At 50.3% G+C, this 25,715-nt stretch overlaps 34 non-coding genes across 34 annotated transcripts; all 34 read right to left on the bottom strand.

Annotated features, from left to right (window-relative positions):
• Positions 1–512: 512 nt before the first annotated feature.
• On the bottom strand, positions 513–585 carry Trnak-uuu (transfer RNA lysine (anticodon UUU)). The gene has a single exon. It is a non-coding gene; the product is annotated as a tRNA-Lys (tRNA).
• Positions 586–1,120: 535 nt separating this feature from the next.
• On the bottom strand, positions 1,121–1,193 carry Trnaf-gaa (transfer RNA phenylalanine (anticodon GAA)). The gene has a single exon. It is a non-coding gene; the product is annotated as a tRNA-Phe (tRNA).
• Positions 1,194–1,772: 579 nt separating this feature from the next.
• On the bottom strand, positions 1,773–1,854 carry Trnas-uga (transfer RNA serine (anticodon UGA)). Its single transcript has one exon. It is a non-coding gene; the product is annotated as a tRNA-Ser (tRNA).
• A 927-nt stretch (positions 1,855–2,781) lies between these two features.
• Trnak-uuu (transfer RNA lysine (anticodon UUU)) lies at positions 2,782–2,854 on the bottom strand. The gene has a single exon. It is a non-coding gene; the product is annotated as a tRNA-Lys (tRNA).
• A 535-nt stretch (positions 2,855–3,389) lies between these two features.
• Trnaf-gaa (transfer RNA phenylalanine (anticodon GAA)) lies at positions 3,390–3,462 on the bottom strand. Its single transcript has one exon. It is a non-coding gene; the product is annotated as a tRNA-Phe (tRNA).
• Positions 3,463–4,041: 579 nt separating this feature from the next.
• Trnas-uga (transfer RNA serine (anticodon UGA)) lies at positions 4,042–4,123 on the bottom strand. The gene has a single exon. It is a non-coding gene; the product is annotated as a tRNA-Ser (tRNA).
• Positions 4,124–5,050: 927 nt separating this feature from the next.
• On the bottom strand, positions 5,051–5,123 carry Trnak-uuu (transfer RNA lysine (anticodon UUU)). The gene has a single exon. It is a non-coding gene; the product is annotated as a tRNA-Lys (tRNA).
• Positions 5,124–5,658: 535 nt separating this feature from the next.
• Trnaf-gaa (transfer RNA phenylalanine (anticodon GAA)) lies at positions 5,659–5,731 on the bottom strand. Its single transcript has one exon. It is a non-coding gene; the product is annotated as a tRNA-Phe (tRNA).
• A 579-nt stretch (positions 5,732–6,310) lies between these two features.
• Positions 6,311–6,392, bottom strand: Trnas-uga (transfer RNA serine (anticodon UGA)). Its single transcript has one exon. It is a non-coding gene; the product is annotated as a tRNA-Ser (tRNA).
• A 927-nt stretch (positions 6,393–7,319) lies between these two features.
• Positions 7,320–7,392, bottom strand: Trnak-uuu (transfer RNA lysine (anticodon UUU)). Its single transcript has one exon. It is a non-coding gene; the product is annotated as a tRNA-Lys (tRNA).
• Positions 7,393–7,927: 535 nt separating this feature from the next.
• Trnaf-gaa (transfer RNA phenylalanine (anticodon GAA)) lies at positions 7,928–8,000 on the bottom strand. The gene has a single exon. It is a non-coding gene; the product is annotated as a tRNA-Phe (tRNA).
• A 579-nt stretch (positions 8,001–8,579) lies between these two features.
• Positions 8,580–8,661, bottom strand: Trnas-uga (transfer RNA serine (anticodon UGA)). Its single transcript has one exon. It is a non-coding gene; the product is annotated as a tRNA-Ser (tRNA).
• Positions 8,662–9,588: 927 nt separating this feature from the next.
• Positions 9,589–9,661, bottom strand: Trnak-uuu (transfer RNA lysine (anticodon UUU)). The gene has a single exon. It is a non-coding gene; the product is annotated as a tRNA-Lys (tRNA).
• A 535-nt stretch (positions 9,662–10,196) lies between these two features.
• Positions 10,197–10,269, bottom strand: Trnaf-gaa (transfer RNA phenylalanine (anticodon GAA)). The gene has a single exon. It is a non-coding gene; the product is annotated as a tRNA-Phe (tRNA).
• A 579-nt stretch (positions 10,270–10,848) lies between these two features.
• On the bottom strand, positions 10,849–10,930 carry Trnas-uga (transfer RNA serine (anticodon UGA)). Its single transcript has one exon. It is a non-coding gene; the product is annotated as a tRNA-Ser (tRNA).
• A 927-nt stretch (positions 10,931–11,857) lies between these two features.
• Positions 11,858–11,930, bottom strand: Trnak-uuu (transfer RNA lysine (anticodon UUU)). Its single transcript has one exon. It is a non-coding gene; the product is annotated as a tRNA-Lys (tRNA).
• A 535-nt stretch (positions 11,931–12,465) lies between these two features.
• On the bottom strand, positions 12,466–12,538 carry Trnaf-gaa (transfer RNA phenylalanine (anticodon GAA)). Its single transcript has one exon. It is a non-coding gene; the product is annotated as a tRNA-Phe (tRNA).
• Positions 12,539–13,117: 579 nt separating this feature from the next.
• Positions 13,118–13,199, bottom strand: Trnas-uga (transfer RNA serine (anticodon UGA)). Its single transcript has one exon. It is a non-coding gene; the product is annotated as a tRNA-Ser (tRNA).
• A 927-nt stretch (positions 13,200–14,126) lies between these two features.
• Positions 14,127–14,199, bottom strand: Trnak-uuu (transfer RNA lysine (anticodon UUU)). Its single transcript has one exon. It is a non-coding gene; the product is annotated as a tRNA-Lys (tRNA).
• Positions 14,200–14,734: 535 nt separating this feature from the next.
• On the bottom strand, positions 14,735–14,807 carry Trnaf-gaa (transfer RNA phenylalanine (anticodon GAA)). Its single transcript has one exon. It is a non-coding gene; the product is annotated as a tRNA-Phe (tRNA).
• Positions 14,808–15,386: 579 nt separating this feature from the next.
• On the bottom strand, positions 15,387–15,468 carry Trnas-uga (transfer RNA serine (anticodon UGA)). The gene has a single exon. It is a non-coding gene; the product is annotated as a tRNA-Ser (tRNA).
• A 927-nt stretch (positions 15,469–16,395) lies between these two features.
• Positions 16,396–16,468, bottom strand: Trnak-uuu (transfer RNA lysine (anticodon UUU)). Its single transcript has one exon. It is a non-coding gene; the product is annotated as a tRNA-Lys (tRNA).
• A 535-nt stretch (positions 16,469–17,003) lies between these two features.
• Positions 17,004–17,076, bottom strand: Trnaf-gaa (transfer RNA phenylalanine (anticodon GAA)). Its single transcript has one exon. It is a non-coding gene; the product is annotated as a tRNA-Phe (tRNA).
• Positions 17,077–17,655: 579 nt separating this feature from the next.
• Trnas-uga (transfer RNA serine (anticodon UGA)) lies at positions 17,656–17,737 on the bottom strand. Its single transcript has one exon. It is a non-coding gene; the product is annotated as a tRNA-Ser (tRNA).
• Positions 17,738–18,664: 927 nt separating this feature from the next.
• Positions 18,665–18,737, bottom strand: Trnak-uuu (transfer RNA lysine (anticodon UUU)). Its single transcript has one exon. It is a non-coding gene; the product is annotated as a tRNA-Lys (tRNA).
• A 535-nt stretch (positions 18,738–19,272) lies between these two features.
• Trnaf-gaa (transfer RNA phenylalanine (anticodon GAA)) lies at positions 19,273–19,345 on the bottom strand. The gene has a single exon. It is a non-coding gene; the product is annotated as a tRNA-Phe (tRNA).
• A 579-nt stretch (positions 19,346–19,924) lies between these two features.
• On the bottom strand, positions 19,925–20,006 carry Trnas-uga (transfer RNA serine (anticodon UGA)). Its single transcript has one exon. It is a non-coding gene; the product is annotated as a tRNA-Ser (tRNA).
• Positions 20,007–20,933: 927 nt separating this feature from the next.
• On the bottom strand, positions 20,934–21,006 carry Trnak-uuu (transfer RNA lysine (anticodon UUU)). Its single transcript has one exon. It is a non-coding gene; the product is annotated as a tRNA-Lys (tRNA).
• Positions 21,007–21,541: 535 nt separating this feature from the next.
• Positions 21,542–21,614, bottom strand: Trnaf-gaa (transfer RNA phenylalanine (anticodon GAA)). Its single transcript has one exon. It is a non-coding gene; the product is annotated as a tRNA-Phe (tRNA).
• Positions 21,615–22,193: 579 nt separating this feature from the next.
• On the bottom strand, positions 22,194–22,275 carry Trnas-uga (transfer RNA serine (anticodon UGA)). Its single transcript has one exon. It is a non-coding gene; the product is annotated as a tRNA-Ser (tRNA).
• A 927-nt stretch (positions 22,276–23,202) lies between these two features.
• Positions 23,203–23,275, bottom strand: Trnak-uuu (transfer RNA lysine (anticodon UUU)). Its single transcript has one exon. It is a non-coding gene; the product is annotated as a tRNA-Lys (tRNA).
• Positions 23,276–23,812: 537 nt separating this feature from the next.
• Trnaf-gaa (transfer RNA phenylalanine (anticodon GAA)) lies at positions 23,813–23,885 on the bottom strand. The gene has a single exon. It is a non-coding gene; the product is annotated as a tRNA-Phe (tRNA).
• A 579-nt stretch (positions 23,886–24,464) lies between these two features.
• On the bottom strand, positions 24,465–24,546 carry Trnas-uga (transfer RNA serine (anticodon UGA)). The gene has a single exon. It is a non-coding gene; the product is annotated as a tRNA-Ser (tRNA).
• A 927-nt stretch (positions 24,547–25,473) lies between these two features.
• Trnak-uuu (transfer RNA lysine (anticodon UUU)) lies at positions 25,474–25,546 on the bottom strand. The gene has a single exon. It is a non-coding gene; the product is annotated as a tRNA-Lys (tRNA).
• Between the last annotated feature and the right edge of the window lie 169 nt (positions 25,547–25,715).

The raw sequence follows: 25,715 nt of genomic DNA, 5'->3' as shown, positions 1-25,715 counted from the left end.
ACTCGACTGATTGAATTGCAATTCCTAAAAAGGAATGAACCTTCGCTCTGTCCAACAATTTCAAGCACGTGTGTGTACTCACGAACTCGGCGAAGGCGCGAGAAAATGACGGGGGCGCACTCGTGGGCCTGCGACGGCTTCCTGCAGTCACATCGTCAGTGCGAGGTGGACCGGTAGGCACAGGAAGCAGCGGCCGTCGTGAAACTCAGCATTCTTAAACGGAAATTTTCGTCTTGTTTAGAATGGCGTCATTGGTTTGCACGCTCATTCATGCGTGTGAAAGTATTTGCTGCTCTTTACGCAGAATCGCACGCAGCCGGCGGGATTCGAAACTACTTTCGAGTCAGACGCCTTAACCACTCGGCCACGGCTGCCCCGAACGCAGCGTTCTCCCGACACGTGCAAATTGAACCGTTTAAAGCACTGTGGTGTCAGAAAACGGCGTTGCTGCATTCTTTTCCGTAGTGTTTCCACCACTACCAGAGGAAACGCTACCAAATTATTAAAATTTCCGCCCGAACAGGGACTTGAACCCTGGACCCTTAGGTTAAAAGCCTAATGCTCTACCGACTGAGCTATCCGGGCTCACAACGCCTTATGAAACATCTCACGATGCACAACGACACATTGACTCATGTCCTTTACTGTTGTGCAATCGCTGCATGGAGCTGTTAGTAGTTAAACGTCGCCTGAATGCTGTCTGCAAACTTATCGCGCAAAGCTCGTAACAGACCATCGAACAATGTTGACACACGATGCAAAAACAAACTGCAGCAGTCGTTACGTCTCATACGTTGGAGTAGAGGATTTACGTGTTTTGTCGACACTCATCGGGCAATTGGAAAATTCACAAGCACTTCGAATGCAATGTTTCCCACGTTTTCGCTCATTTCACGGTTCCGCTGGAGACGTTCTTCACCTCCTGGCACAAAACAGGGAACGCAGTCGGTAGGACGTTTTTTTATTTTCTTACTTCTCAGAGAGTTGCCTACTGTGTTCCTCTTATGGCAAGCACTAGACAACCAGAACAGTTACAGGAGAGTCATGTCCGTTCTCGGCTCTAGTTACATTATCACAAAGTCAGAGCAATTCCATTGGCGTCGGCTTCGAAACGAAGCCGTGCCGAAACCCGGGATCGAACCAGGGACCTTTAGATCTTCAGTCTAACGCTCTCCCAACTGAGCTATTTCGGCTGACGTACAGCGCCCCTCTTTTGCACGTCTGCCCCGTTGTCAATTTCACAGTCATCTTCGTCTGAAAGAACACAGGGACGCCGAAAGGCGAACAGCAGATGCAGTAAAGTACCACACACATTTCTTCTGCTTCCATCGTCGTAACTAGCAAACATGTCGACTCGATTCATGTAATATTGACTTCGCTGACGCTAGAAAAGCTGTGCTATATCGATGCCACGTGCAACTAGTGTGCAGAGAACGAGGCAGAGGAAGGAGTGAGCCTCTCCAACGTGTGTGAGGCAGTATCTAGCAGATACACGCGGTAAAACGTTTGACTTGCGTTTGCTCATTAATTGCTACACGTCATCGTCTGCAAGCTAAAATAATCACATCTGCACTGCCCAAAGAGGCGACACTTGCACTGACACCTGGTGGACGGTTGTGAGACGAGGAGATGAGCTGTGGCTTCTGGGCACGACTGTAGCGCTGCACCCTGGAGCCAAGAACACTGCACCTTGCTGGCGGCCCACGTGTTTAGTAGTGACGCAACTGCTAGGATGCAGCTGAACGTCCATCTTCTGAGAGCGAGAAAATTTCCGCAGTCGGCAGGACTCGAACCTACGCTCCCAGAGGGAATCTGATTTCAAGTCAGACGCCTTAACCACTCGGCCACGACTGCACGTCTCAGAAGCGTCTCTCGACAACTGAAACTCCCACCTTTGCAAGCAATCTCATGGCAGAAGGCAGCATGGGCTCACTCTTTTCTGTAGTGATTCCACTGCCAGCACATTAGACGTTACGAAAGTGTATTAATTTTCGCCCCGACAGGGACTAGAACCCAGGACCCTTTGGTTGAAAACCTAACGCTCTACCGACTGAGCTATCCGCACCCACGCACGAGCATTGTCATACAGCTGCGTCGTGTGCGAGTGATTCGCATGTCGTAATTGCTGGCTTGTGGCTCCAATGGCGACTTCACCGACTTCCCACTGACGCGCCGCTGACGCTAGTTTTCTGGCGTCTTAAGGGATGGACATACTTGCAAGTAGCTGCGAGATCATTGAAAAGAAACGCGGCGCCATTGCTTTTGCCGCACTCGACTGATTGAATTGCAATTCCTAAAAAGGAATGAACCTTCGCTCTGTCCAACAATTTCAAGCACGTGTGTGTACTCACGAACTCGGCGAAGGCGCGAGAAAATGACGGGGGCGCACTCGTGGGCCTGCGACGGCTTCCTGCAGTCACATCGTCAGTGCGAGGTGGACCGGTAGGCACAGGAAGCAGCGGCCGTCGTGAAACTCAGCATTCTTAAACGGAAATTTTCGTCTTGTTTAGAATGGCGTCATTGGTTTGCACGCTCATTCATGCGTGTGAAAGTATTTGCTGCTCTTTACGCAGAATCGCACGCAGCCGGCGGGATTCGAAACTACTTTCGAGTCAGACGCCTTAACCACTCGGCCACGGCTGCCCCGAACGCAGCGTTCTCCCGACACGTGCAAATTGAACCGTTTAAAGCACTGTGGTGTCAGAAAACGGCGTTGCTGCATTCTTTTCCGTAGTGTTTCCACCACTACCAGAGGAAACGCTACCAAATTATTAAAATTTCCGCCCGAACAGGGACTTGAACCCTGGACCCTTAGGTTAAAAGCCTAATGCTCTACCGACTGAGCTATCCGGGCTCACAACGCCTTATGAAACATCTCACGATGCACAACGACACATTGACTCATGTCCTTTACTGTTGTGCAATCGCTGCATGGAGCTGTTAGTAGTTAAACGTCGCCTGAATGCTGTCTGCAAACTTATCGCGCAAAGCTCGTAACAGACCATCGAACAATGTTGACACACGATGCAAAAACAAACTGCAGCAGTCGTTACGTCTCATACGTTGGAGTAGAGGATTTACGTGTTTTGTCGACACTCATCGGGCAATTGGAAAATTCACAAGCACTTCGAATGCAATGTTTCCCACGTTTTCGCTCATTTCACGGTTCCGCTGGAGACGTTCTTCACCTCCTGGCACAAAACAGGGAACGCAGTCGGTAGGACGTTTTTTTATTTTCTTACTTCTCAGAGAGTTGCCTACTGTGTTCCTCTTATGGCAAGCACTAGACAACCAGAACAGTTACAGGAGAGTCATGTCCGTTCTCGGCTCTAGTTACATTATCACAAAGTCAGAGCAATTCCATTGGCGTCGGCTTCGAAACGAAGCCGTGCCGAAACCCGGGATCGAACCAGGGACCTTTAGATCTTCAGTCTAACGCTCTCCCAACTGAGCTATTTCGGCTGACGTACAGCGCCCCTCTTTTGCACGTCTGCCCCGTTGTCAATTTCACAGTCATCTTCGTCTGAAAGAACACAGGGACGCCGAAAGGCGAACAGCAGATGCAGTAAAGTACCACACACATTTCTTCTGCTTCCATCGTCGTAACTAGCAAACATGTCGACTCGATTCATGTAATATTGACTTCGCTGATGCTAGAAAAGCTGTGCTATATCGATGCCACGTGCAACTAGTGTGCAGAGAACGAGGCAGAGGAAGGAGTGAGCCTCTCCAACGTGTGTGAGGTAGTATCTAGCAGATACACGCGGTAAAACGTTTGACTTGCGTTTGCTCATTAATTGCTACACGTCATCGTCTGCAAGCTAAAATAATCACATCTGCACTGCCCAGAGAGGCGACACTTGCACTGACACCTGGTGGACGGTTGTGAGACGAGGAGATGAGCTGTGGCTTCTGGGCACGACTGTAGCGCTGCACCCTGGAGCCAAGAACACTGCACCTTGCTGGCGGCCCACGTGTTTAGTAGTGACGCAACTGCTAGGATGCAGCTGAACGTCCATCTTCTGAGAGCGAGAAAATTTCCGCAGTCGGCAGGACTCGAACCTACGCTCCCAGAGGGAATCTGATTTCAAGTCAGACGCCTTAACCACTCGGCCACGACTGCACGCCTCAGAAGCGTCTCTCGACAACTGAAACTCCCACCTTTGCAAGCAATCTCATGGCAGAAGGCAGCATGGGCTCACTCTTTTCTGTAGTGATTCCACTGCCAGCACATTAGACGTTACGAAAGTGTATTAATTTTCGCCCCGACAGGGACTAGAACCCAGGACCCTTTGGTTGAAAACCTAACGCTCTACCGACTGAGCTATCCGCACCCACGCACGAGCATTGTCATACAGCTGCGTCGTGTGCGAGTGATTCGCATGTCGTAATTGCTGGCTTGTGGCTCCAATGGCGACTTCACCGACTTCCCACTGACGCGCCGCTGACGCTAGTTTTCTGGCGTCTTAAGGGATGGACATACTTGCAAGTAGCTGCGAGATCATTGAAAAGAAACGCGGCGCCATTGCTTTTGCCGCACTCGACTGATTGAATTGCAATTCCTAAAAAGGAATGAACCTTCGCTCTGTCCAACAATTTCAAGCACGTGTGTGTACTCACGAACTCGGCGAAGGCGCGAGAAAATGACGGGGGCGCACTCGTGGGCCTGCGACGGCTTCCTGCAGTCACATCGTCAGTGCGAGGTGGACCGGTAGGCACAGGAAGCAGCGGCCGTCGTGAAACTCAGCATTCTTAAACGGAAATTTTCGTCTTGTTTAGAATGGCGTCATTGGTTTGCACGCTCATTCATGCGTGTGAAAGTATTTGCTGCTCTTTACGCAGAATCGCACGCAGCCGGCGGGATTCGAAACTACTTTCGAGTCAGACGCCTTAACCACTCGGCCACGGCTGCCCCGAACGCAGCGTTCTCCCGACACGTGCAAATTGAACCGTTTAAAGCACTGTGGTGTCAGAAAACGGCGTTGCTGCATTCTTTTCCGTAGTGTTTCCACCACTACCAGAGGAAACGCTACCAAATTATTAAAATTTCCGCCCGAACAGGGACTTGAACCCTGGACCCTTAGGTTAAAAGCCTAATGCTCTACCGACTGAGCTATCCGGGCTCACAACGCCTTATGAAACATCTCACGATGCACAACGACACATTGACTCATGTCCTTTACTGTTGTGCAATCGCTGCATGGAGCTGTTAGTAGTTAAACGTCGCCTGAATGCTGTCTGCAAACTTATCGCGCAAAGCTCGTAACAGACCATCGAACAATGTTGACACACGATGCAAAAACAAACTGCAGCAGTCGTTACGTCTCATACGTTGGAGTAGAGGATTTACGTGTTTTGTCGACACTCATCGGGCAATTGGAAAATTCACAAGCACTTCGAATGCAATGTTTCCCACGTTTTCGCTCATTTCACGGTTCCGCTGGAGACGTTCTTCACCTCCTGGCACAAAACAGGGAACGCAGTCGGTAGGACGTTTTTTTATTTTCTTACTTCTCAGAGAGTTGCCTACTGTGTTCCTCTTATGGCAAGCACTAGACAACCAGAACAGTTACAGGAGAGTCATGTCCGTTCTCGGCTCTAGTTACATTATCACAAAGTCAGAGCAATTCCATTGGCGTCGGCTTCGAAACGAAGCCGTGCCGAAACCCGGGATCGAACCAGGGACCTTTAGATCTTCAGTCTAACGCTCTCCCAACTGAGCTATTTCGGCTGACGTACAGCGCCCCTCTTTTGCACGTCTGCCCCGTTGTCAATTTCACAGTCATCTTCGTCTGAAAGAACACAGGGACGCCGAAAGGCGAACAGCAGATGCAGTAAAGTACCACACACATTTCTTCTGCTTCCATCGTCGTAACTAGCAAACATGTCGACTCGATTCATGTAATATTGACTTCGCTGATGCTAGAAAAGCTGTGCTATATCGATGCCACGTGCAACTAGTGTGCAGAGAACGAGGCAGAGGAAGGAGTGAGCCTCTCCAACGTGTGTGAGGTAGTATCTAGCAGATACACGCGGTAAAACGTTTGACTTGCGTTTGCTCATTAATTGCTACACGTCATCGTCTGCAAGCTAAAATAATCACATCTGCACTGCCCAGAGAGGCGACACTTGCACTGACACCTGGTGGACGGTTGTGAGACGAGGAGATGAGCTGTGGCTTCTGGGCACGACTGTAGCGCTGCACCCTGGAGCCAAGAACACTGCACCTTGCTGGCGGCCCACGTGTTTAGTAGTGACGCAACTGCTAGGATGCAGCTGAACGTCCATCTTCTGAGAGCGAGAAAATTTCCGCAGTCGGCAGGACTCGAACCTACGCTCCCAGAGGGAATCTGATTTCAAGTCAGACGCCTTAACCACTCGGCCACGACTGCACGTCTCAGAAGCGTCTCTCGACAACTGAAACTCCCACCTTTGCAAGCAATCTCATGGCAGAAGGCAGCATGGGCTCACTCTTTTCTGTAGTGATTCCACTGCCAGCACATTAGACGTTACGAAAGTGTATTAATTTTCGCCCCGACAGGGACTAGAACCCAGGACCCTTTGGTTGAAAACCTAACGCTCTACCGACTGAGCTATCCGCACCCACGCACGAGCATTGTCATACAGCTGCGTCGTGTGCGAGTGATTCGCATGTCGTAATTGCTGGCTTGTGGCTCCAATGGCGACTTCACCGACTTCCCACTGACGCGCCGCTGACGCTAGTTTTCTGGCGTCTTAAGGGATGGACATACTTGCAAGTAGCTGCGAGATCATTGAAAAGAAACGCGGCGCCATTGCTTTTGCCGCACTCGACTGATTGAATTGCAATTCCTAAAAAGGAATGAACCTTCGCTCTGTCCAACAATTTCAAGCACGTGTGTGTACTCACGAACTCGGCGAAGGCGCGAGAAAATGACGGGGGCGCACTCGTGGGCCTGCGACGGCTTCCTGCAGTCACATCGTCAGTGCGAGGTGGACCGGTAGGCACAGGAAGCAGCGGCCGTCGTGAAACTCAGCATTCTTAAACGGAAATTTTCGTCTTGTTTAGAATGGCGTCATTGGTTTGCACGCTCATTCATGCGTGTGAAAGTATTTGCTGCTCTTTACGCAGAATCGCACGCAGCCGGCGGGATTCGAAACTACTTTCGAGTCAGACGCCTTAACCACTCGGCCACGGCTGCCCCGAACGCAGCGTTCTCCCGACACGTGCAAATTGAACCGTTTAAAGCACTGTGGTGTCAGAAAACGGCGTTGCTGCATTCTTTTCCGTAGTGTTTCCACCACTACCAGAGGAAACGCTACCAAATTATTAAAATTTCCGCCCGAACAGGGACTTGAACCCTGGACCCTTAGGTTAAAAGCCTAATGCTCTACCGACTGAGCTATCCGGGCTCACAACGCCTTATGAAACATCTCACGATGCACAACGACACATTGACTCATGTCCTTTACTGTTGTGCAATCGCTGCATGGAGCTGTTAGTAGTTAAACGTCGCCTGAATGCTGTCTGCAAACTTATCGCGCAAAGCTCGTAACAGACCATCGAACAATGTTGACACACGATGCAAAAACAAACTGCAGCAGTCGTTACGTCTCATACGTTGGAGTAGAGGATTTACGTGTTTTGTCGACACTCATCGGGCAATTGGAAAATTCACAAGCACTTCGAATGCAATGTTTCCCACGTTTTCGCTCATTTCACGGTTCCGCTGGAGACGTTCTTCACCTCCTGGCACAAAACAGGGAACGCAGTCGGTAGGACGTTTTTTTATTTTCTTACTTCTCAGAGAGTTGCCTACTGTGTTCCTCTTATGGCAAGCACTAGACAACCAGAACAGTTACAGGAGAGTCATGTCCGTTCTCGGCTCTAGTTACATTATCACAAAGTCAGAGCAATTCCATTGGCGTCGGCTTCGAAACGAAGCCGTGCCGAAACCCGGGATCGAACCAGGGACCTTTAGATCTTCAGTCTAACGCTCTCCCAACTGAGCTATTTCGGCTGACGTACAGCGCCCCTCTTTTGCACGTCTGCCCCGTTGTCAATTTCACAGTCATCTTCGTCTGAAAGAACACAGGGACGCCGAAAGGCGAACAGCAGATGCAGTAAAGTACCACACACATTTCTTCTGCTTCCATCGTCGTAACTAGCAAACATGTCGACTCGATTCATGTAATATTGACTTCGCTGATGCTAGAAAAGCTGTGCTATATCGATGCCACGTGCAACTAGTGTGCAGAGAACGAGGCAGAGGAAGGAGTGAGCCTCTCCAACGTGTGTGAGGTAGTATCTAGCAGATACACGCGGTAAAACGTTTGACTTGCGTTTGCTCATTAATTGCTACACGTCATCGTCTGCAAGCTAAAATAATCACATCTGCACTGCCCAGAGAGGCGACACTTGCACTGACACCTGGTGGACGGTTGTGAGACGAGGAGATGAGCTGTGGCTTCTGGGCACGACTGTAGCGCTGCACCCTGGAGCCAAGAACACTGCACCTTGCTGGCGGCCCACGTGTTTAGTAGTGACGCAACTGCTAGGATGCAGCTGAACGTCCATCTTCTGAGAGCGAGAAAATTTCCGCAGTCGGCAGGACTCGAACCTACGCTCCCAGAGGGAATCTGATTTCAAGTCAGACGCCTTAACCACTCGGCCACGACTGCACGTCTCAGAAGCGTCTCTCGACAACTGAAACTCCCACCTTTGCAAGCAATCTCATGGCAGAAGGCAGCATGGGCTCACTCTTTTCTGTAGTGATTCCACTGCCAGCACATTAGACGTTACGAAAGTGTATTAATTTTCGCCCCGACAGGGACTAGAACCCAGGACCCTTTGGTTGAAAACCTAACGCTCTACCGACTGAGCTATCCGCACCCACGCACGAGCATTGTCATACAGCTGCGTCGTGTGCGAGTGATTCGCATGTCGTAATTGCTGGCTTGTGGCTCCAATGGCGACTTCACCGACTTCCCACTGACGCGCCGCTGACGCTAGTTTTCTGGCGTCTTAAGGGATGGACATACTTGCAAGTAGCTGCGAGATCATTGAAAAGAAACGCGGCGCCATTGCTTTTGCCGCACTCGACTGATTGAATTGCAATTCCTAAAAAGGAATGAACCTTCGCTCTGTCCAACAATTTCAAGCACGTGTGTGTACTCACGAACTCGGCGAAGGCGCGAGAAAATGACGGGGGCGCACTCGTGGGCCTGCGACGGCTTCCTGCAGTCACATCGTCAGTGCGAGGTGGACCGGTAGGCACAGGAAGCAGCGGCCGTCGTGAAACTCAGCATTCTTAAACGGAAATTTTCGTCTTGTTTAGAATGGCGTCATTGGTTTGCACGCTCATTCATGCGTGTGAAAGTATTTGCTGCTCTTTACGCAGAATCGCACGCAGCCGGCGGGATTCGAAACTACTTTCGAGTCAGACGCCTTAACCACTCGGCCACGGCTGCCCCGAACGCAGCGTTCTCCCGACACGTGCAAATTGAACCGTTTAAAGCACTGTGGTGTCAGAAAACGGCGTTGCTGCATTCTTTTCCGTAGTGTTTCCACCACTACCAGAGGAAACGCTACCAAATTATTAAAATTTCCGCCCGAACAGGGACTTGAACCCTGGACCCTTAGGTTAAAAGCCTAATGCTCTACCGACTGAGCTATCCGGGCTCACAACGCCTTATGAAACATCTCACGATGCACAACGACACATTGACTCATGTCCTTTACTGTTGTGCAATCGCTGCATGGAGCTGTTAGTAGTTAAACGTCGCCTGAATGCTGTCTGCAAACTTATCGCGCAAAGCTCGTAACAGACCATCGAACAATGTTGACACACGATGCAAAAACAAACTGCAGCAGTCGTTACGTCTCATACGTTGGAGTAGAGGATTTACGTGTTTTGTCGACACTCATCGGGCAATTGGAAAATTCACAAGCACTTCGAATGCAATGTTTCCCACGTTTTCGCTCATTTCACGGTTCCGCTGGAGACGTTCTTCACCTCCTGGCACAAAACAGGGAACGCAGTCGGTAGGACGTTTTTTTATTTTCTTACTTCTCAGAGAGTTGCCTACTGTGTTCCTCTTATGGCAAGCACTAGACAACCAGAACAGTTACAGGAGAGTCATGTCCGTTCTCGGCTCTAGTTACATTATCACAAAGTCAGAGCAATTCCATTGGCGTCGGCTTCGAAACGAAGCCGTGCCGAAACCCGGGATCGAACCAGGGACCTTTAGATCTTCAGTCTAACGCTCTCCCAACTGAGCTATTTCGGCTGACGTACAGCGCCCCTCTTTTGCACGTCTGCCCCGTTGTCAATTTCACAGTCATCTTCGTCTGAAAGAACACAGGGACGCCGAAAGGCGAACAGCAGATGCAGTAAAGTACCACACACATTTCTTCTGCTTCCATCGTCGTAACTAGCAAACATGTCGACTCGATTCATGTAATATTGACTTCGCTGATGCTAGAAAAGCTGTGCTATATCGATGCCACGTGCAACTAGTGTGCAGAGAACGAGGCAGAGGAAGGAGTGAGCCTCTCCAACGTGTGTGAGGTAGTATCTAGCAGATACACGCGGTAAAACGTTTGACTTGCGTTTGCTCATTAATTGCTACACGTCATCGTCTGCAAGCTAAAATAATCACATCTGCACTGCCCAGAGAGGCGACACTTGCACTGACACCTGGTGGACGGTTGTGAGACGAGGAGATGAGCTGTGGCTTCTGGGCACGACTGTAGCGCTGCACCCTGGAGCCAAGAACACTGCACCTTGCTGGCGGCCCACGTGTTTAGTAGTGACGCAACTGCTAGGATGCAGCTGAACGTCCATCTTCTGAGAGCGAGAAAATTTCCGCAGTCGGCAGGACTCGAACCTACGCTCCCAGAGGGAATCTGATTTCAAGTCAGACGCCTTAACCACTCGGCCACGACTGCACGTCTCAGAAGCGTCTCTCGACAACTGAAACTCCCACCTTTGCAAGCAATCTCATGGCAGAAGGCAGCATGGGCTCACTCTTTTCTGTAGTGATTCCACTGCCAGCACATTAGACGTTACGAAAGTGTATTAATTTTCGCCCCGACAGGGACTAGAACCCAGGACCCTTTGGTTGAAAACCTAACGCTCTACCGACTGAGCTATCCGCACCCACGCACGAGCATTGTCATACAGCTGCGTCGTGTGCGAGTGATTCGCATGTCGTAATTGCTGGCTTGTGGCTCCAATGGCGACTTCACCGACTTCCCACTGACGCGCCGCTGACGCTAGTTTTCTGGCGTCTTAAGGGATGGACATACTTGCAAGTAGCTGCGAGATCATTGAAAAGAAACGCGGCGCCATTGCTTTTGCCGCACTCGACTGATTGAATTGCAATTCCTAAAAAGGAATGAACCTTCGCTCTGTCCAACAATTTCAAGCACGTGTGTGTACTCACGAACTCGGCGAAGGCGCGAGAAAATGACGGGGGCGCACTCGTGGGCCTGCGACGGCTTCCTGCAGTCACATCGTCAGTGCGAGGTGGACCGGTAGGCACAGGAAGCAGCGGCCGTCGTGAAACTCAGCATTCTTAAACGGAAATTTTCGTCTTGTTTAGAATGGCGTCATTGGTTTGCACGCTCATTCATGCGTGTGAAAGTATTTGCTGCTCTTTACGCAGAATCGCACGCAGCCGGCGGGATTCGAAACTACTTTCGAGTCAGACGCCTTAACCACTCGGCCACGGCTGCCCCGAACGCAGCGTTCTCCCGACACGTGCAAATTGAACCGTTTAAAGCACTGTGGTGTCAGAAAACGGCGTTGCTGCATTCTTTTCCGTAGTGTTTCCACCACTACCAGAGGAAACGCTACCAAATTATTAAAATTTCCGCCCGAACAGGGACTTGAACCCTGGACCCTTAGGTTAAAAGCCTAATGCTCTACCGACTGAGCTATCCGGGCTCACAACGCCTTATGAAACATCTCACGATGCACAACGACACATTGACTCATGTCCTTTACTGTTGTGCAATCGCTGCATGGAGCTGTTAGTAGTTAAACGTCGCCTGAATGCTGTCTGCAAACTTATCGCGCAAAGCTCGTAACAGACCATCGAACAATGTTGACACACGATGCAAAAACAAACTGCAGCAGTCGTTACGTCTCATACGTTGGAGTAGAGGATTTACGTGTTTTGTCGACACTCATCGGGCAATTGGAAAATTCACAAGCACTTCGAATGCAATGTTTCCCACGTTTTCGCTCATTTCACGGTTCCGCTGGAGACGTTCTTCACCTCCTGGCACAAAACAGGGAACGCAGTCGGTAGGACGTTTTTTTATTTTCTTACTTCTCAGAGAGTTGCCTACTGTGTTCCTCTTATGGCAAGCACTAGACAACCAGAACAGTTACAGGAGAGTCATGTCCGTTCTCGGCTCTAGTTACATTATCACAAAGTCAGAGCAATTCCAATGGCGTCGGCTTCGAAACGAAGCCGTGCCGAAACCCGGGATCGAACCAGGGACCTTTAGATCTTCAGTCTAACGCTCTCCCAACTGAGCTATTTCGGCTGACGTACAGCGCCCCTCTTTTGCACGTCTGCCCCGTTGTCAATTTCACAGTCATCTTCGTCTGAAAGAACACAGGGACGCCGAAAGGCGAACAGCAGATGCAGTAAAGTACCACACACATTTCTTCTGCTTCCATCGTCGTAACTAGCAAACATGTCGACTCGATTCATGTAATATTGACTTCGCTGATGCTAGAAAAGCTGTGCTATATCGATGCCACGTGCAACTAGTGTGCAGAGAACGAGGCAGAGGAAGGAGTGAGCCTCTCCAACGTGTGTGAGGTAGTATCTAGCAGATACACGCGGTAAAACGTTTGACTTGCGTTTGCTCATTAATTGCTACACGTCATCGTCTGCAAGCTAAAATAATCACATCTGCACTGCCCAGAGAGGCGACACTTGCACTGACACCTGGTGGACGGTTGTGAGACGAGGAGATGAGCTGTGGCTTCTGGGCACGACTGTAGCGCTGCACCCTGGAGCCAAGAACACTGCACCTTGCTGGCGGCCCACGTGTTTAGTAGTGACGCAACTGCTAGGATGCAGCTGAACGTCCATCTTCTGAGAGCGAGAAAATTTCCGCAGTCGGCAGGACTCGAACCTACGCTCCCAGAGGGAATCTGATTTCAAGTCAGACGCCTTAACCACTCGGCCACGACTGCACGTCTCAGAAGCGTCTCTCGACAACTGAAACTCCCACCTTTGCAAGCAATCTCATGGCAGAAGGCAGCATGGGCTCACTCTTTTCTGTAGTGATTCCACTGCCAGCACATTAGACGTTACGAAAGTGTATTAATTTTCGCCCCGACAGGGACTAGAACCCAGGACCCTTTGGTTGAAAACCTAACGCTCTACCGACTGAGCTATCCGCACCCACGCACGAGCATTGTCATACAGCTGCGTCGTGTGCGAGTGATTCGCATGTCGTAATTGCTGGCTTGTGGCTCCAATGGCGACTTCACCGACTTCCCACTGACGCGCCGCTGACGCTAGTTTTCTGGCGTCTTAAGGGATGGACATACTTGCAAGTAGCTGCGAGATCATTGAAAAGAAACGCGGCGCCATTGCTTTTGCCGCACTCGACTGATTGAATTGCAATTCCTAAAAAGGAATGAACCTTCGCTCTGTCCAACAATTTCAAGCACGTGTGTGTACTCACGAACTCGGCGAAGGCGCGAGAAAATGACGGGGGCGCACTCGTGGGCCTGCGACGGCTTCCTGCAGTCACATCGTCAGTGCGAGGTGGACCGGTAGGCACAGGAAGCAGCGGCCGTCGTGAAACTCAGCATTCTTAAACGGAAATTTTCGTCTTGTTTAGAATGGCGTCATTGGTTTGCACGCTCATTCATGCGTGTGAAAGTATTTGCTGCTCTTTACGCAGAATCGCACGCAGCCGGCGGGATTCGAAACTACTTTCGAGTCAGACGCCTTAACCACTCGGCCACGGCTGCCCCGAACGCAGCGTTCTCCCGACACGTGCAAATTGAACCGTTTAAAGCACTGTGGTGTCAGAAAACGGCGTTGCTGCATTCTTTTCCGTAGTGTTTCCACCACTACCAGAGGAAACGCTACCAAATTATTAAAATTTCCGCCCGAACAGGGACTTGAACCCTGGACCCTTAGGTTAAAAGCCTAATGCTCTACCGACTGAGCTATCCGGGCTCACAACGCCTTATGAAACATCTCACGATGCACAACGACACATTGACTCATGTCCTTTACTGTTGTGCAATCGCTGCATGGAGCTGTTAGTAGTTAAACGTCGCCTGAATGCTGTCTGCAAACTTATCGCGCAAAGCTCGTAACAGACCATCGAACAATGTTGACACACGATGCAAAAACAAACTGCAGCAGTCGTTACGTCTCATACGTTGGAGTAGAGGATTTACGTGTTTTGTCGACACTCATCGGGCAATTGGAAAATTCACAAGCACTTCGAATGCAATGTTTCCCACGTTTTCGCTCATTTCACGGTTCCGCTGGAGACGTTCTTCACCTCCTGGCACAAAACAGGGAACGCAGTCGGTAGGACGTTTTTTTATTTTCTTACTTCTCAGAGAGTTGCCTACTGTGTTCCTCTTATGGCAAGCACTAGACAACCAGAACAGTTACAGGAGAGTCATGTCCGTTCTCGGCTCTAGTTACATTATCACAAAGTCAGAGCAATTCCATTGGCGTCGGCTTCGAAACGAAGCCGTGCCGAAACCCGGGATCGAACCAGGGACCTTTAGATCTTCAGTCTAACGCTCTCCCAACTGAGCTATTTCGGCTGACGTACAGCGCCCCTCTTTTGCACGTCTGCCCCGTTGTCAATTTCACAGTCATCTTCGTCTGAAAGAACACAGGGACGCCGAAAGGCGAACAGCAGATGCAGTAAAGTACCACACACATTTCTTCTGCTTCCATCGTCGTAACTAGCAAACATGTCGACTCGATTCATGTAATATTGACTTCGCTGATGCTAGAAAAGCTGTGCTATATCGATGCCACGTGCAACTAGTGTGCAGAGAACGAGGCAGAGGAAGGAGTGAGCCTCTCCAACGTGTGTGAGGTAGTATCTAGCAGATACACGCGGTAAAACGTTTGACTTGCGTTTGCTCATTAATTGCTACACGTCATCGTCTGCAAGCTAAAATAATCACATCTGCACTGCCCAGAGAGGCGACACTTGCACTGACACCTGGTGGACGGTTGTGAGACGAGGAGATGAGCTGTGGCTTCTGGGCACGACTGTAGCGCTGCACCCTGGAGCCAAGAACACTGCACCTTGCTGGCGGCCCACGTGTTTAGTAGTGACGCAACTGCTAGGATGCAGCTGAACGTCCATCTTCTGAGAGCGAGAAAATTTCCGCAGTCGGCAGGACTCGAACCTACGCTCCCAGAGGAAATCTGATTTCAAGTCAGACGCCTTAACCACTCGGCCACGACTGCACGTCTCAGAAGCGTCTCTCGACAACTGAAACTACCACCTTTGCAAGCAATCTCATGGCAGAAGGCAGCATGGGCTCACTCTTTTCTGTAGTGATTCCACTGCCAGCACATTAGACGTTACGAAAGTGTATTAATTTTCGCCCCGACAGGGACTAGAACCCAGGACCCTTTGGTTGAAAACCTAACGCTCTACCGACTGAGCTATCCGCACCCACGCACGAGCATTGTCATACAGCTGCGTCGTGTGCGAGTGATTCGCATGTCGTAATTGCTGGCTTGTGGCTCCAATGGCGACTTCACCGACTTCCCACTGACGCGCCGCTGACGCTAGTTTTCTGGCGTCTTAAGGGATGGACATACTTGCAAGTAGCTGCGAGATCATTGAAAAGAAACGCGGCGCCATTGCTTTTGCCGCACTCGACTGATTGAATTGCAATTCCTAAAAAGGAATGAACCTTCGCTCTGTCCAACAATTTCAAGCACGTGTGTGTACTCACGAACTCGGCGAAGGCGCGAGAAAATGACGGGGGCGCACTCGTGGGCCTGCGACGGCTTCCTGCAGTCACATCGTCAGTGCGAGGTGGACCGGTAGGCACAGGAAGCAGCGGCCGTCGTGAAACTCAGCATTCTTAAACGGAAATTTTCGTCTTGTTTAGAATGGCGTCATTGGTTTGCACGCTCATTCATGCGTGTGAAAGTATTTGCTGCTCTTTACGCAGAATCGCACGCAGCCGGCGGGATTCGAAACTACTTTCGAGTCAGACGCCTTAACCACTCGGCCACGGCTGCCCCGAACGCAGCGTTCTCCCGACACGTGCAAATTGAACCGTTTAAAGCACTGTGGTGTCAGAAAACGGCGTTGCTACATTCTTTTCCGTAGTGTTTCCACCACTACCAGAGGAAACGCTACCAAATTATTAAAATTTCCGCCCGAACAGGGACTTGAACCCTGGACCCTTAGGTTAAAAGCCTAATGCTCTACCGACTGAGCTATCCGGGCTCACAACGCCTTATGATACATCTCACGATGCACAACGACACATTGACTCATGTCCTTTACTGTTGTGCAATCGCTGCATGGAGCTGTTAGTAGTTAAACGTCGCCTGAATGCTGTCTGCAAACTTATCGCGCAAAGCTCGTAACAGACCATCGAACAATGTTGACACACGATGCAAAAACAAACTGCAGCAGTCGTTACGTCTCATACGTTGGAGTAGAGGATTTACGTGTTTTGTCGACACTCATCGGGCAATTGGAAAATTCACAAGCACTTCGAATGCAATGTTTCCCACGTTTTCGCTCATTTCACGGTTCCGCTGGAGACGTTCTTCACCTCCTGGCACAAAACAGGGAACGCAGTCGGTAGGACGTTTTTTTATTTTCTTACTTCTCAGAGAGTTGCCTACTGTGTTCCTCTTATAGCAAGCACTAGACAACCAGAACAGTTACAGGAGAGTCATGTCCGTTCTCGGCTCTAGTTACATTATCACAAAGTCAGAGCAATTCCATTGGCGTCGGCTTCGAAACGAAGCCGTGCCGAAACCCGGGATCGAACCAGGGACCTTTAGATCTTCAGTCTAACGCTCTCCCAACTGAGCTATTTCGGCTGACGTACAGCGCCCCTCTTTTGCACGTCTGCCCCGTTGTCAATTTCACAGTCATCTTCGTCTGAAAGAACACAGGGACGCCGAAAGGCGAACAGCAGATGCAGTAAAGTACCACACACATTTCTTCTGCTTCCATCGTCGTAACTAGCAAACATGTCGACTCGATTCATGTAATATTGACTTCGCTGATGCTAGAAAAGCTGTGCTATATCGATGCCACGTGCAACTAGTGTGCAGAGAACGAGGCAGAGGAAGGAGTGAGCCTCTCCAACGTGTGTGAGGTAGTATCTAGCAGATACACGCGGTAAAACGTTTGACTTGCGTTTGCTCATTAATTGCTACACGTCATCGTCTGCAAGCTAAAATAATCACATCTGCACTGCCCAGAGAGGCGACACTTGCACTGACACCTGGTGGACGGTTGTGAGACGAGGAGATGAGCTGTGGCTTCTGGGCACGACTGTAGCGCTGCACCCTGGAGCCAAGAACACTGCACCTTGCTGGCGGCCCACGTGTTTAGTAGTGACGCAACTGCTAGGATGCAGCTGAACGTCCATCTTCTGAGAGCGAGAAAATTTCCGCAGTCGGCAGGACTCGAACCTACGCTCCCAGAGGGAATCTGATTTCAAGTCAGACGCCTTAACCACTCGGCCACGACTGCACGTCTCAGAAGCGTCTCTCGACAACTGAAACTCCCACCTTTGCAAGCAATCTCATGGCAGAAGGCAGCATGGGCTCACTCTTTTCTGTAGTGATTCCACTGCCAGCACATTAGACGTTACGAAAGTGTATTAATTTTCGCCCCGACAGGGACTAGAACCCAGGACCCTTTGGTTGAAAACCTAACGCTCTACCGACTGAGCTATCCGCACCCACGCACGAGCATTGTCATACAGCTGCGTCGTGTGCGAGTGATTCGCATGTCGTAATTGCTGGCTTGTGGCTCCAATGGCGACTTCACCGACTTCCCACTGACGCGCCGCTGACGCTAGTTTTCTGGCGTCTTAAGGGATGGACATACTTGCAAGTAGCTGCGAGATCATTGAAAAGAAACGCGGCGCCATTGCTTTTGCCGCACTCGACTGATTGAATTGCAATTCCTAAAAAGGAATGAACCTTCGCTCTGTCCAACAATTTCAAGCACGTGTGTGTACTCACGAACTCGGCGAAGGCGCGAGAAAATGACGGGGGCGCACTCGTGGGCCTGCGACGGCTTCCTGCAGTCACATCGTCAGTGCGAGGTGGACCGGTAGGCACAGGAAGCAGCGGCCGTCGTGAAACTCAGCATTCTTAAACGGAAATTTTCGTCTTGTTTAGAATGGCGTCATTGGTTTGCACGCTCATTCATGCGTGTGAAAGTATTTGGTGCTCTTTACGCAGAATCGCACGCAGCCGGCGGGATTCGAAACTACTTTCGAGTCAGACGCCTTAACCACTCGGCCACGGCTGCCCCGAACGCAGCGTTCTCCCGACACGTGCAAATTGAACCGTTTAAAGCACTGTGGTGTCAGAAAACGGCGTTGCTGCATTCTTTTCCGTAGTGTTTCCACCACTACCAGAGGAAACGCTACCAAATTATTAAAATTTCCGCCCGAACAGGGACTTGAACCCTGGACCCTTAGGTTAAAAGCCTAATGCTCTACCGACTGAGCTATCCGGGCTCACAACGCCTTATGAAACATCTCACGATGCACAACGACACATTGACTCATGTCCTTTACTGTTGTGCAATCGCTGCATGGAGCTGTTAGTAGTTAAACGTCGCCTGAATGCTGTCTGCAAACTTATCGCGCAAAGCTCGTAACAGACCATCGAACAATGTTGACACACGATGCAAAAACAAACTGCAGCAGTCGTTACGTCTCATACGTTGGAGTAGAGGATTTACGTGTTTTGTCGACACTCATCGGGCAATTGGAAAATTCACAAGCACTTCGAATGCAATGTTTCCCACGTTTTCGCTCATTTCACGGTTCCGCTGGAGACGTTCTTCACCTCCTGGCACAAAACAGGGAACGCAGTCGGTAGGACGTTTTTTTATTTTCTTACTTCTCAGAGAGTTGCCTACTGTGTTCCTCTTATGGCAAGCACTAGACAACCAGAACAGTTACAGGAGAGTCATGTCCGTTCTCGGCTCTAGTTACATTATCACAAAGTCAGAGCAATTCCATTGGCGTCGGCTTCGAAACGAAGCCGTGCCGAAACCCGGGATCGAACCAGGGACCTTTAGATCTTCAGTCTAACGCTCTCCCAACTGAGCTATTTCGGCTGACGTACAGCGCCCCTCTTTTGCACGTCTGCCCCGTTGTCAATTTCACAGTCATCTTCGTCTGAAAGAACACAGGGACGCCGAAAGGCGAACAGCAGATGCAGTAAAGTACCACACACATTTCTTCTGCTTCCATCGTCGTAACTAGCAAACATGTCGACTCGATTCATGTAATATTGACTTCGCTGATGCTAGAAAAGCTGTGCTATATCGATGCCACGTGCAACTAGTGTGCAGAGAACGAGGCAGAGGAAGGAGTGAGCCTCTCCAACGTGTGTGAGGTAGTATCTAGCAGATACACGCGGTAAAACGTTTGACTTGCGTTTGCTCATTAATTGCTACACGTCATCGTCTGCAAGCTAAAATAATCACATCTGCACTGCCCAGAGAGGCGACACTTGCACTGACACCTGGTGGACGGTTGTGAGACGAGGAGATGAGCTGTGGCTTCTGGGCACGACTGTAGCGCTGCACCCTGGAGCCAAGAACACTGCACCTTGCTGGCGGCCCACGTGTTTAGTAGTGACGCAACTGCTAGGATGCAGCTGAACGTCCATCTTCTGAGAGCGAGAAAATTTCCGCAGTCGGCAGGACTCGAACCTACGCTCCCAGAGGAAATCTGATTTCAAGTCAGACGCCTTAACCACTCGGCCACGACTGCACGTCTCAGAAGCGTCTCTCGACAACTGAAACTACCACCTTTGCAAGCAATCTCATGGCAGAAGGCAGCATGGGCTCACTCTTTTCTGTAGTGATTCCACTGCCAGCACATTAGACGTTACGAAAGTGTATTAATTTTCGCCCCGACAGGGACTAGAACCCAGGACCCTTTGGTTGAAAACCTAACGCTCTACCGACTGAGCTATCCGCACCCACGCACGAGCATTGTCATACAGCTGCGTCGTGTGCGAGTGATTCGCATGTCGTAATTGCTGGCTTGTGGCTCCAATGGCGACTTCACCGACTTCCCACTGACGCGCCGCTGACGCTAGTTTTCTGGCGTCTTAAGGGATGGACATACTTGCAAGTAGCTGCGAGATCATTGAAAAGAAACGCGGCGCCATTGCTTTTGCCGCACTCGACTGATTGAATTGCAATTCCTAAAAAGGAATGAACCTTCGCTCTGTCCAACAATTTCAAGCACGTGTGTGTACTCACGAACTCGGCGAAGGCGCGAGAAAATGACGGGGGCGCACTCGTGGGCCTGCGACGGCTTCCTGCAGTCACATCGTCAGTGCGAGGTGGACCGGTAGGCACAGGAAGCAGCGGCCGTCGTGAAACTCAGCATTCTTAAACGGAAATTTTCGTCTTGTTTAGAATGGCGTCATTGGTTTGCACGCTCATTCATGCGTGTGAAAGTATTTGCTGCTCTTTACGCAGAATCGCACGCAGCCGGCGGGATTCGAAACTACTTTCGAGTCAGACGCCTTAACCACTCGGCCACGGCTGCCCCGAACGCAGCGTTCTCCCGACACGTGCAAATTGAACCGTTTAAAGCACTGTGGTGTCAGAAAACGGCGTTGCTACATTCTTTTCCGTAGTGTTTCCACCACTACCAGAGGAAACGCTACCAAATTATTAAAATTTCCGCCCGAACAGGGACTTGAACCCTGGACCCTTAGGTTAAAAGCCTAATGCTCTACCGACTGAGCTATCCGGGCTCACAACGCCTTATGATACATCTCACGATGCACAACGACACATTGACTCATGTCCTTTACTGTTGTGCAATCGCTGCATGGAGCTGTTAGTAGTTAAACGTCGCCTGAATGCTGTCTGCAAACTTATCGCGCAAAGCTCGTAACAGACCATCGAACAATGTTGACACACGATGCAAAAACAAACTGCAGCAGTCGTTACGTCTCATACGTTGGAGTAGAGGATTTACGTGTTTTGTCGACACTCATCGGGCAATTGGAAAATTCACAAGCACTTCGAATGCAATGTTTCCCACGTTTTCGCTCATTTCACGGTTCCGCTGGAGACGTTCTTCACCTCCTGGCACAAAACAGGGAACGCAGTCGGTAGGACGTTTTTTTATTTTCTTACTTCTCAGAGAGTTGCCTACTGTGTTCCTCTTATAGCAAGCACTAGACAACCAGAACAGTTACAGGAGAGTCATGTCCGTTCTCGGCTCTAGTTACATTATCACAAAGTCAGAGCAAATCCATTGGCGTCGGCTTCGAAACGAAGCCGTGCCGAAACCCGGGATCGAACCAGGGACCTTTAGATCTTCAGTCTAACGCTCTCCCAACTGAGCTATTTCGGCTGACGTACAGCGCCCCTCTTTTGCACGTCTGCCCCGTTGTCAATTTCACAGTCATCTTCGTCTGAAAGAACACAGGGACGCCGAAAGGCGAACAGCAGATGCAGTAAAGTACCACACACATTTCTTCTGCTTCCATCGTCGTAACTAGCAAACATGTCGACTCGATTCATGTAATATTGACTTCGCTGATGCTAGAAAAGCTGTGCTATATCGATGCCACGTGCAACTAGTGTGCAGAGAACGAGGCAGAGGAAGGAGTGAGCCTCTCCAACGTGTGTGAGGTAGTATCTAGCAGATACACGCGGTAAAACGTTTGACTTGCGTTTGCTCATTAATTGCTACACGTCATCGTCTGCAAGCTAAAATAATCACATCTGCACTGCCCAGAGAGGCGACACTTGCACTGACACCTGGTGGACGGTTGTGAGACGAGGAGATGAGCTGTGGCTTCTGGGCACGACTGTAGCGCTGCACCCTGGAGCCAAGAACACTGCACCTTGCTGGCGGCCCACGTGTTTAGTAGTGACGCAACTGCTAGGATGCAGCTGAACGTCCATCTTCTGAGAGCGAGAAAATTTCCGCAGTCGGCAGGACTCGAACCTACGCTCCCAGAGGGAATCTGATTTCAAGTCAGACGCCTTAACCACTCGGCCACGACTGCACGTCTCAGAAGCGTCTCTCGACAACTGAAACTCCCACCTTTGCAAGCAATCTCATGGCAGAAGGCAGCATGGGCTCACTCTTTTCTGTAGTGATTCCACTGCCAGCACATTAGACGTTACGAAAGTGTATTAATTTTCGCCCCGACAGGGACTAGAACCCAGGACCCTTTGGTTGAAAACCTAACGCTCTACCGACTGAGCTATCCGCACCCACGCACGAGCATTGTCATACAGCTGCGTCGTGTGCGAGTGATTCGCATGTCGTAATTGCTGGCTTGTGGCTCCAATGGCGACTTCACCGACTTCCCACTGACGCGCCGCTGACGCTAGTTTTCTGGCGTCTTAAGGGATGGACATACTTGCAAGTAGCTGCGAGATCATTGAAAAGAAACGCGGCGCCATTGCTTTTGCCGCACTCGACTGATTGAATTGCAATTCCTAAAAAGGAATGAACCTTCGCTCTGTCCAACAATTTCAAGCACGTGTGTGTACTCACGAACTCGGCGAAGGCGCGAGAAAATGACGGGGGCGCACTCGTGGGCCTGCGACGGCTTCCTGCAGTCACATCGTCAGTGCGAGGTGGACCGGTAGGCACAGGAAGCAGCGGCCGTCGTGAAACTCAGCATTCTTAAACGGAAATTTTCGTCTTGTTTAGAATGGCGTCATTGGTTTGCACGCTCATTCATGCGTGTGAAAGTATTTGCTGCTCTTTACGCAGAATCGCACGCAGCCGGCGGGATTCGAAACTACTTTCGAGTCAGACGCCTTAACCACTCGGCCACGGCTGCCCCGAACGCAGCGTTCTCCCGACACGTGCAAATTGAACCGTTTAAAGCACTGTGGTGTCAGAAAACGGCGTTGCTGCATTCTTTTCCGTAGTGTTTCCACCACTACCAGAGGAAACGCTACCAAATTATTAAAATTTCCGCCCGAACAGGGACTTGAACCCTGGACCCTTAGGTTAAAAGCCTAATGCTCTACCGACTGAGCTATCCGGGCTCACAACGCCTTATGAAACATCTCACGATGCACAACGACACATTGACTCATGTCCTTTACTGTTGTGCAATCGCTGCATGGAGCTGTTAGTAGTTAAACGTCGCCTGAATGCTGTCTGCAAACTTATCGCGCAAAGCTCGTAACAGACCATCGAACAATGTTGACACACGATGCAAAAACAAACTGCAGCAGTCGTTACGTCTCATACGTTGGAGTAGAGGATTTACGTGTTTTGTCGACACTCATCGGGCAATTGGAAAATTCACAAGCACTTCGAATGCAATGTTTCCCACGTTTTCGCTCATTTCACGGTTCCGCTGGAGACGTTCTTCACCTCCTGGCACAAAACAGGGAACGCAGTCGGTAGGACGTTTTTTTATTTTCTTACTTCTCAGAGAGTTGCCTACTGTGTTCCTCTTATGGCAAGCACTAGACAACCAGAACAGTTACAGAAGAGAGTCATGTCCGTTCTCGGCTCTAGTTACATTATCACAAAGTCAGAGCAATTCCATTGGCGTCGGCTGCAAAACGAAGCCATGCCGAAACCCGGGATCGAACCAGGGACCTTTAGAACTTCAGTCTAACGCTCTCCCAACTGAGCTATTTCGGCTGACGTACAGCGCCCCTCTTTTGCACGTCTGCCCCGTTGTCAATTTCACAGTCATCTTCGTCTGAAAGAACACAGGGACGCCGAAAGGCGAACAGCAGATGCAGTAAAGTACCACACACATTTCTTCTGCTTCCATCGTCGTAACTAGCAAACATGTCGACTCGATTCATGTAATATTGACTTCGCTGACGCTAGAAAAGCTGTGCTATATCGATGCCACGTGCAACTAGTGTGCAGAGAACGAGGCAGAGGAAGGAGTGAGCCTCTCCAACGTGTGTGAGGCAGTATCTAGCAGATACACGCGGTAAAACGTTTGACTTGCGTTTGCTCATTAATTGCTACACGTCATCGTCTGCAAGCTAAAATAATCACATCTGCACTGCCCAGAGAGGCGACACTTGCACTGACACCTGGTGGACGGTTGTGAGACGAGGAGATGAGCTGTGGCTTCTGGGCACGACTGTAGCGCTGCACCCTGGAGCCAAGAACACTGCACCTTGCTGGCGGCCCACGTGTTTAGTAGTGACGCAACTGCTAGGATGCAGCTGAACGTCCATCTTCTGAGAGCGAGAAAATTTCCGCAGTCGGCAGGACTCGAACCTACGCTCCCAGAGGGAATCTGATTTCAAGTCAGACGCCTTAACCACTCGGCCACGACTGCACGTCTCAGAAGCGTCTCTCGACAACTGAAACTACCACCTTTGCAAGCAATCTCATGGCAGAAGGCAGCATGGGCTCACTCTTTTCTGTAGTGATTCCACTGCCAGCACATTAGACGTTACGAAAGTGTATTAATTTTCGCCCCGACAGGGACTAGAACCCAGGACCCTTTGGTTGAAAACCTAACGCTCTACCGACTGAGCTATCCGCACCCACGCACGAGCATTGTCATACAGCTGCGTCGTGTGCGAGTGATTCGCATGTCGTAATTGCTGGCTTGTGGCTCCAATGGCGACTTCACCGACTTCCCACTGACGCGCCGCTGACGCTAGTTTTCTGGCGTCTTAAGGGATGGACATACTTGCAAGTAGCTGCGAGATCATTGAAAAGAAACGCGGCGCCATTGCTTTTGCCGCACTCGACTGATTGAATTGCAATTCCTAAAAAGGAATGAACCTTCACTCTGTCTAACAATTTCAAGCACGTGTGTGTACTCACGAACTCGGCGAAGGCGCGAGAAAATGACGGGGGCGCACTCGTGGGCCTGCGACGGCTTCCTGCAGTCACATCGTCAGTGCGAGGTGGACCGGTAGGCACAGGAAGCAGCGGCCGTCGTGAAACTCAGCATTCTTAAACGGAAATTTTCGTCTTGTTTAGAATGGCGTCATTGGTTTGCACGCTCATTCATGCGTGTGAAAGTATTTGCTGCTCTTTACGCAGAATCGCACGCAGCCGGCGGGATTCGAAACTACTTTCGAGTCAGACGCCTTAACCACTCGGCCACGGCTGCCCCGAACGCAGCGTTCTCCCGACACGTGCAAATTGAACCGTTTAAAGCACTGTGGTGTCAGAAAACGGCGTTGCTGCATTCTTTTCCGTAGTGTTTCCACCACTACCAGAGGAAACGCTACCAAATTATTAAAATTTCCGCCCGAACAGGGACTTGAACCCTGGACCCTTAGGTTAAAAGCCTAATGCTCTACCGACTGAGCTATCCGGGCTCACAACGCCTTATGAAACATCTCACGATGCACAACGACACATTGACTCATGTCCTTTACTGTTGTGCAATCGCTGCATGGAGCTGTTAGTAGTTAAACGTCGCCTGAATGCTGTCTGCAAACTTATCGCGCAAAGCTCGTAACAGACCATCGAACAATGTTGACACAC

The sequence above is a fragment of the Schistocerca gregaria genome, unplaced genomic scaffold, assembly GCF_023897955.1.
Source record: "Schistocerca gregaria isolate iqSchGreg1 unplaced genomic scaffold, iqSchGreg1.2 ptg000445l, whole genome shotgun sequence".
In the NCBI taxonomy this organism is placed as follows: Eukaryota; Metazoa; Arthropoda; class Insecta; order Orthoptera; family Acrididae; genus Schistocerca; species Schistocerca gregaria.
The sequence above is the reverse complement of the archived record's forward strand: the minus strand, read 5'-3'. Positions and strand labels throughout refer to the sequence as shown.